General features: G+C 37.2%; 1 long non-coding RNA gene across 1 annotated transcript; it reads left to right on the plus strand.

The window, feature by feature from the left end:
* The first annotated feature begins 1,949 nt into the window (after nt 1-1,949).
* Nucleotides 1,950-6,424, plus strand: LOC131975444 (uncharacterized). The gene is made up of 3 exons (XR_009394725.1): nt 1,950-2,676; nt 3,280-3,737; nt 4,247-6,424. It is a non-coding gene; the product is annotated as an uncharacterized LOC131975444 (long non-coding RNA).
* The last annotated feature ends 875 nt before the right edge of the window (nt 6,425-7,299 follow it).

Below are 7,299 nucleotides of genomic sequence, written 5' to 3' on the forward strand. Positions count from 1 at the left end.
AAACACCATATTATGGGAAGTCCAAAAATGACTCCCTGAAAAAAAGTCATACTATGCTATGTCGATTTTTCTCAAAAATGCACAAATTTTTAAAAAAGTGTGCTATATGTCCATTTTTCTCAAAAATGGTGAAATTTTAAAATGCCTAAAAATACTGGAAATGGTCCAATTATACTCTGTTGATACGTGTGGTAATATAGTTTGTCCAAAAATAATGAAAACACCATATTATGGGACGTCAAAAAATAACCCAATATAAAAAGGCATACTATAATATGTCGATTTCTGTCAAAAATGCTCACATTTTAAAACGCCTAAAAATGTTAAAAATGGCCCCATTATTCCCTTTTGATACATGTTGTATCGAAAAAACACCATATTACAGCATGTCCAAAAATTACCCCCTCAAAAAAAGTGTTGATTTTTGTCGGAAAAAAGTCAAATTTTAAAACACAAAAAAATTTGTCAATTATAGACTGATCATACATATTAGAGCATAATATTGCCAGCAATGACAAAAACACCATATTATGCAATGTAAAAAGAATATAAAAAAAAAAAATAAAAAAAAGTAATACTATAATATGTCATTTTTTGTCAAAAGAGATCAAATTTTAAAATGCTTAAAATGCAAAAGAAATGGACCAATTATAGTCAGTTGATACATGTGGTAGTATAGTTTGTCAAAAAATAGCAAAGAAAAACAACACCTTATTATGGGATGTCCAAAAATGACCCCCTCAAAAATGGGGTAATACTATAGTGTGGCGATATTTGTCAAAAATTGTCAGATTTTTAAAATACCAGAAAATGCTTCAAATGGGTCAATAATAGTCTGTTGATACATCCAGTAGTATAGTTTGTCCAAAAACAGTGAAAAAACCCAGAATTTTATGGGATGTCATAAAATGACTCCGTCAAAAAAAGTCATACTATACTATATCATACTCTTACTCATGTAAGATAATCTGTTTTTGCTAATAAACCATGAAAATAATCAGGAAAAACATTTGGACGATTCATATTATTTGACAACTGTATGGCTCGTACTACTGGGAGCACAAGCAGTCACTTTCCACAAAATACATAATCATTGTTGGTAAACAATAAGTTTTCATAAAAAATTCATAGTATATGGCGTCCAAAATTCAGAAAAAAAGCTCACAGTATAGTATGGTTTCCAAAATGTCATAAAAAGTCTTAGTATAGTCTTATGTCCAAATTTTCATTAAAAAAAAAAGTCAGTGTATAGTATGGTGTCCAAAATTTCTTCAAGTCATAGTATTGTATGTTGTCAAAAATTTTCAAAAAAAGCCACAGTACAGTATGGCGTCCAAAATGTCATAAAAAAAAAAGTCATAGTATAGTATTATGTCCAAAAAGGGTCTAAGGACAGAGGATGTCGTACCATGTACAGTCTGTGAAGCCCTTTGAGGCAAATCTGTGATTTGTGATTTTGGGCTATATAAATAAAGTTGATTTGATTTGATTTTCATCAAAAAGTCATAGTATAGTAAGTATAGTGTCCAAATTTTCATCAAATAGTCATAGTGTAGTATGGCGTCCAAATTGCATTAATAAAAAAGTCATAGTATAGTATGGTGTCCAAATTTAATAAAATAAGGCATAGTGTAGTATGTCGTCCAGAATTTCATTTAAAAAAAGTACAAAAAAAGTCATAGTAGCCTAATGTAGGGCGCTCAAAAAAGATATAACATCATTATCATATTTTTTTTACATATATATTTTAATCCATACAAAAACGTTCAAAACCAACTTAACATAAACCACAATAAGGTTCACATGAGACAAGCTATTATTAAAACAAAGCACAATGAAATGCTAAAAGTAAGCATATAGATTACAACATGAACAATCAGACATGATACCATAAAATAAAATAAAATCACTTTAATACATCTTTTATCACTGATAATGTAATTCCTAATTTCTCATCATTACAAAGCTATAGATCAGAAAGGGTTAGTTTGTGTTTTTTGTGCTATTAAAAATAAATGAGAAGCAGAAAAAATAGAATAAATGCGTTGTGCTTTTGCGTGCATGTGGAGAAATCAGTTGAAAATCAAGTTATAAAGCATTACAGTATGTCCCTTTAAGTAGAAATATCGCAGTACTGTAGTGTCTTTTGGTTTGAGGTGCTGGTGCCTGCAGGCAGTCCTCGGTTGCCCAGGAAACACAGATGGTGGATGAAGGGCGCGCATACAAAAGACCATAAACCTGTGGCAGCAGCTGGAGACCGAGACCACTGATTAATTCAAGTCTGTGCAGTCCCCGCTCAGTCAAAGACGTCTCTGTTATCTTTAATACCTCCCATCCATTTTCTTTGTCCCGGGGCTTCCGTCTCCACTTTATCCTGTTTTCTCCGGACTGGTCTCCCGTCAGTGCGCAGCTGTTGTTGGCACTCCCACATCTGCTTGTCTCGGCTCGGCAGCCATGTAGACGACGCTCAGCCGCGGCTCGTGTTAGTGCGTAGCGTGTAGGTCCAGGGGGCGACCAGCCTTTTACTGCGGGCTAATCACTGCACACCCACGGCGTGTTTCTGCAGGTTGGCCAGCTTGCCCTCAGCCTGGAAGAAGAAAAAGAAGAAGTGTGTTTTTTTTTTCTCCCACCCGCACCGTTTGATGCTGCGGGACAGGTGCAACCTGGACATCACTGGTAGGAAAAAATACATTCTGTACTTCCTATTATTCTGTTCTGCTTTTACATTCAACGTGTTTATTCTATACTTAAATTAATCTGTTGTTAAACTACATGAGCATGGACTCATTTAATTCCCTGCAGAGGAGGGCCTTGTCTGCCTTACCTCAACCTGACAGCCTTGCAGGGTTGATTAATATTAAAATATGCTTATTTATAGAACACCTATTTCTGGCTGGTGGACACATGCCATTTTGGAATAAAGATGTATTTGATCTCATACAATAAGCTGCTGTAGGCAGTGCTATAGTATATACAGCATAGCCTACATGGCCTTTTATCTGCAGAAAGACAGTGTATGAGCTGCAGCCAATGTACTGTTTTTTTTTGCACTGATGGACAAGAGAAATATCTGACACATTGAATCCACACCTAGCTATGGTCTAAAGTTCTGATTATTGCTTCAGTTTTTAGGTAAATATAAGGTAAAGTGGGCCTTAATTTGCTACAAATGTAATGGAAAACAGTGAATCGTCTGCTGCAACATCTGCTTATAGATATATATGATCAGCTGTAAAATGTTCCACACATTTATCCATTTAGTATGCTTTTATTTTTTAGGTAATCGTGCAGTTGGCATGGCTGGAATCATCAGAGGTGGCGACATATCACCAGCCAGGACAGTGGGAGGACCGAAATGAAACCAACAGCAGGACAGGTTATGTGTACAGGCTGTATTGTCTTTATTAAAAATCATGGGGAGGAGAGTTTTTTAATAGCACACAGTATCAGATGGAGAATTTGATAGCATTACTCAGTCAGTTAAATATCTTTTTAGCAGAGGATGTATTTCAGTCTCATTTGTCTTAAATGAAAACCGATAAGGAGAAGACAATTAAAGGAAAGAACAAGTAATCCCCAGGGTATCTTTTGAGGACAGTTGGGTTGCGTCCCACTTTTCTGCTGCTTTGTGTTGTGTGTTCCTCTCCAGTTACACTGATGAAAAAGCAGACCGGGGCTCGCTGGACCTCACAAGTGGCATGGCTCCATCGCCCTCTGCTGTGCTGCCTCGCAGACTGGTACAGGATCTGTCAGTAGATTTACACTGCTGTGACTTTTATTCCCCTCATATTCACTTTACACTCCACCCTGTGACTTGTTATATAAGGTTAGATGAATATAAACTGCAGGGCCAATTTTTATAGACTCTTATCTTGCTTCTTGCCCACATACAGGATGTACCCCAGTGTGTGTGTGTGTGTGTGTGTGTGTGTGTGTGTGTGTGTTAAGCCTCTGTGCCGGCTAAGAGAGCAGATAAATGGGGAGCAGATAGAACATGGGAGATTAGTTATGTGTTAAAATTGCTGCCATATTTCCACTATATGCTGCTATCCCTTTTCCAGGATTATGGTTAAGAGGGGAGATAAACCAACCTGAAAGTGGAGACCATGACCAAATCAGATTTAGCATAATCTGCTTTTTAGATTCAATATTCATTGTGCAGGATTATCCTGGAAAGAAAAAGTCCCGGCCTTTAAAAGTGCAACAAATCAGAAAAATCACAACTATTGTGTCATTTCTCCTGCAGTGATCGATGCATGGTGCCATCTCTGCTGACCTGTACCTTCAGAGGGAGAGAATCCATGTCCAAGTGTGTCCCCACTGAGAGATGACTGCTGCTGCTTTTTTGTATAAGTGAAAAAGGGCTTTGAAGAGCTCAAAATGCCACCACTGCTTTGTAGTCAGTGTCAGCATGATTAGATTTAGCAGGGAGGTATTTCATGGATGGTGTTTTGAGTCCAAAATTATTTGCTGCAGCGTTGTTTCCTGTTTCTCTCCAATGTGCGTATCTTCCTGGCTGTGTGAGTAATACTAATATAGCTTCATCCACCCCCACTGTCCTGTTTTTCATTTTTTTGAGCTGAAAAAAACACAGACAGTGCAGCCATCAAACACCACTAATACTTGTTTTCTTCAGCCGACATGTGCAGTGACCTCTTCACTAACACTTTGGCCACTTCTCCCTGTATAAGACACTTAAACGAAGTGGTGTTTTAACATGTGGCAACTTCTCACCAAAGCTAGCCTGTATCTATGCCAGATCCAGAAATGGAAAGCTCTGATGTTTTTTAAGCCTGTATTGTTAAAAAAAAATCTGCTTCAATGTGTGAGAATGACTACTTTTCTCACATTGTGACAATGTGTAATTCTCACAGTATGTTCTTTGTTTGTCTTGAAACTTCCTAATCTGGGTGTGATACCAACTACTTGTAATGTACTATGTACAGTGTATACTCCGTGTATTTTTACTGTAGTGTGTGGGTGTGTGTGTCTGCGTGAGTGCACGTGTTTGTGTGCATGTGCTCTATTTGTGTGTGTGTTTTCTTCCTGTACGTGTGCATGTGTCTGTCTGATAAAACACATTTGTAATGGGCCTGAAGCTACTAGCTGCTTTTCAGTGGTTTTCTCATCGCTGCACAGTTTTTTAAAATGCCTGAAGTTCTTGTTTTAGCACACTGGATGTACCAGACAAAGGATAAAAAAAATATTTGCAAATGGTTCTTAGCATTTGTTACAGCCTCATTGAAGTACCAGTTAGGTGGGGGTTCTTGTGATTTAGATAATCACAAGAATGTCGCTGGAAATTAATGGTGTGTGGTTTTCTAAATGATGCCTGCCGGCATTAATTAAACTGTCCCGATGCCTACAGCCCCATCATCTGATACTTCAGCAAATTACAGCAAATGCTAATAATTATGTGCAAATAGCTTTTTACCCAGGTCTGGATTCTACTAACAGTATCTCACTAATATCTAACAATACTAATGTCTGCTAACAGTCGGATGATTACTAACCTGTACTCTGAATGCTGATGGCTGGCCTTGTTCTTTCTAACCCACTGACTAACCTCTGCTTTATGCCCGCAGTCTGATGCACACACTCCTCTCTCATGATCCTGCAATCCTTCTTCTAGAAATCACCGGCTAAGATGAATTATTAAAGAAGAAAATCAATGAAAACTGTTAAAGTGAGCGAGTCAAGAAGGGTTTCAGGACTTGGGAAGGGAAATGTTATTAACCACTAGATGAAAAGAGGAGCAGAAACAGCTGCTGATGTCAAACTGGGTTGACCACATACTTAAGAAAATTCCTCTCAAAAACCGATTATGATCTGATCCCAAATGATATCACTTCACAGGCTAAATTCACATCTACAGAGGCCATCTTTTGGTCTCTGCCTGTGCGCTGTGTGGTCAACCCTCGCAGGTGAGTGCCTGGCTTGTCGTCACCACAGGCCAAGCAAACCTCAACTCCACTACTAACTTATAATGGTGTTGATACTAACAGTGGTGAGGCTGTAAAGACCCACCTGTTGCTCTTACTAACATCTGTGTTCTTTCTGGCTCACACATCCTGATGTCTGTAATCAAATTATTCTGTGTCTTTCTTAATCTTTAATTAAATCAGAGCATGCCTTGTGGTACTAGTGATGTTTATTAAAGGGACAGTTCACCCCCAAAACAAAAAAAAATTTGTATTTTTCCTCATACCCGTAGAACTATTTATCAATCTAGACTGTTTTCTGTGAGTTTCCAAGTGGAGATATTGGCTGGAGAGTTAATAGAAAAAATAGTTCCGACATAAAACGGCTCACAACAAGGACTGTGGATTATCTTGAGTAACCAGTTCAAGAGTACCTTATAAATCCATTATATTTTAGAGAGTGCAGACTTCTCTATTGCCAACATCTGTAACACTCAGCAGCTCACACCAAAACAATCTAGATTGATAAATAGCACTGCAGGTAGGAGGAAAAACATCTTTTTTGGACTTTGGGGTGAACTGTCTCTTTAAATTTTCCAAAATATCTTCTAGTGCCATGATTGTATGTTCTTTAGCTCTTACTGTGCCAGTGACATACTCAACAGAATTCCTTATAAACAAGCAAGAGGAGTTTCGTTCTTTCAACAAGCTACTAACATCATCTAAAGTTAAATTAACAGATACTAACCAAAGAGCTTTTGTTAGCTCTCTTCAAACTAACAAACTAACAAACTAACCCACTAATAAACTAATAATCTAACAAAAACTAACTAAAATCACTAACTTTGTGTTGAGTGGTAGAATCAGTGAAGCACCCTGATGTTGAGGAGTTGCATAACTTACTGAATGTACTAACAGAATTACGTTTTTGAAGTTACTGATTGAATGTAGCTGTGTGTGTATGTATGTGTGTGTGAGAGAGAGAGCGAGGACAGAAGAGTGTGCGTGTGCATGTTTGTTTTCATAAACAATAATTTAAAATATCAATGTCAGTTATATTCATAGAGCAGTTTTAGCCAAATGTATCCAAAATTAGCAGCAGGATAGCTATAAAACACATCTTCTCAAACTATACACTGTGTCGAAAAATAAATTCACTGTACACAACTATTTTTGTAATTTACTGCAAATGTATCAGTTGTCTTTATCACATACTTTTGTAATAAACAATCTTTACATGTAACTAAAACATGTTTTTGTTATATTGATTCTTCTTTCAATTACGTATGTGGGAAGCTGCAACCTACAGAGTCAAACACAAAAGATCTCACCCAGGCAAGTGTTTAAATTATTCACAACAACAACAACAACAACAACA

This window comes from Centropristis striata, chromosome 7 (assembly GCF_030273125.1).
Source record: "Centropristis striata isolate RG_2023a ecotype Rhode Island chromosome 7, C.striata_1.0, whole genome shotgun sequence".
Lineage (NCBI taxonomy): Eukaryota > Metazoa > Chordata > Actinopteri > Perciformes > Serranidae > Centropristis > Centropristis striata.